Raw genomic sequence first — 2084 nt, forward strand, 5'->3', positions numbered from 1 at the left:
ACTAGCTCTAGATAGTCTGTTGGTCAGGCTGTCAGGGTACAATATGAAACTGTAAATAAAATAACGACAACAATAATAAGACAAAGAATTTTGTACGTGGAAAACCCTTGAATGGGAAAAACACACGGGCACCAAGCCAGGAGAGGATTTCACTATGTAATTCTGGAGAATTATTGTATGACAATGACAATGTTTATATCTCTCTAAATATTGCGTATGCAAACGTATGCTTCTTCTTGTGTGAGAACGAGATGAGTCCAATATCTTCAAAGTGTTCCTTATATAATCTTCAATCTTGAACGGCTGCCTGATATGGTATTGAATGCGGATTATTCTCCATTATTGCCTGTAATAATTGCTAATATTCCTCCCTTAATTACTGCATTTACTGCGAGATCTTCTCACTTAATGCTGCGTATATAATCCTTTTATAATACGCGTATATGGTCTAATATCGTCCTGATATTTTGACCGTTGTCCTCTCCATGGCCTGGCGCCTATCTTCGTGTGTCTTGATAGCCTGACACCCTGATGGCATGGCAGTCAGGTTTAGATGAGATACTGATCAGAAAGGTCTGCGGATTTCCAAGCCTAACAGTACTTACTCTTGTTTGTATCAAGGACTTTCACTACTTGAGGAAATGGACTAGGAGTCGGCCTTACTCTTGTTTGGTACGAGCCTCTCCACAGACTTCGGGTTTTATTGTTCGGTATGGCAACCCACCCTTTAAACCAAAACTCTTCTAAATGCACTCAGCATGCCGTTATAATGCTTGTATAATGTTTGTACCTTATGTGATCAGCATTTCTAAACAAAACCATGACGATTTTTGTAAAATCAAAATCCTTTTTAGATGTAAAGATTTCGAACTTAGGCCTAACATTAGCGCAAAACCACTCGAAACTCTGTCCAATTGTCGAGTCAAAATTCGGGCCTCAAAACCCATTTCAAAACCTCACTTCGAGTCCACCCCTACAACTACACTAAAGTTGACTAGGACCAACATTTTCAAACTCCGTCATTTCCTCAAAACTCACTTGACACAAGTGTCACACTCCCACTTCACAAGTCAAAACATTTCTTTTCAAGTAAGTGTGCTAGATTGGTCGATCGTGTTTTGATTCGTCGTCGATCTCTTATCCAGTTTCTAAGATGCCTGAAACAAGCGACGTGAACTTCAACAAACTTCAGAATGGTAATGATCAAATCATAGCTGCGCTAGCTCGTCTCCAAGTCACTCTAGACCAATTATACGATCGCCTTGACACAATCGAGGGCCGAATATATGCTGTGGAAACGAGGATGCCTCCTCGAGAAAGTGAAGTGTCTGATGAATTTGTGAATAAATTCGGGGACAAAAACCCTCCCATAGGTATGACTGCAGCTGAGAAATGACTCCAATACTTGGAAGAACAATTGATGTATCTCAAATGGGATGACATTTATAGGGAAAACAATCGCAAATATGAAGCCGTGAGTTCCAAGTTGCCAACCAAGTTCAACATGACGGATATCCTTAAATTCAAGGGGCATGAAAACCCTTTAAACCATATCCGTGCTTTCAAGGATTACATGTCTATCAAAGGCATTAAACCCGAGATGTTTTTAAGGATCTTTCCTTCATCTCTTGACACCATCCCAAAACAATGGTTCTATTCTCTAGAGCATAAGAAAATCGCTACCTGGGATGATGCCGCAATTGAGTTTGCCAAGCAATACGCGGATAATGCTGAAATCCAAGTCAACATGCGCACTTTAGAGGTTCTTACCCAAAATGACAAAGAAGGTTTCACCGACTTCCTAATTAGGTGGATGAAAACTAGTACTCAACTTGTTGAACGTCCAGACGAAGCTACCCTCATGGAGAAATTCGTGGACAACCTAAAGCCCATCTATGCAAATCATTTGAGGTATTAAAACATTAAGACCTTCAAAGACTTAACCGTACTAGGGACAAGGATCGAAGATGACATCCGTAAAGGACTCTTGTCCAAAATGATAGGTCGTGGATATCAAGGCTCAACAAGTCGTTCTACGGCTCTACTAGCAAAGCCGATGAGGTTAACCTTCTCGAGCCATCTAA

Source organism: Silene latifolia, chromosome 10, assembly GCF_048544455.1.
Source record: "Silene latifolia isolate original U9 population chromosome 10, ASM4854445v1, whole genome shotgun sequence".
NCBI classification, from domain to species: Eukaryota; Viridiplantae; Streptophyta; class Magnoliopsida; order Caryophyllales; family Caryophyllaceae; genus Silene; species Silene latifolia.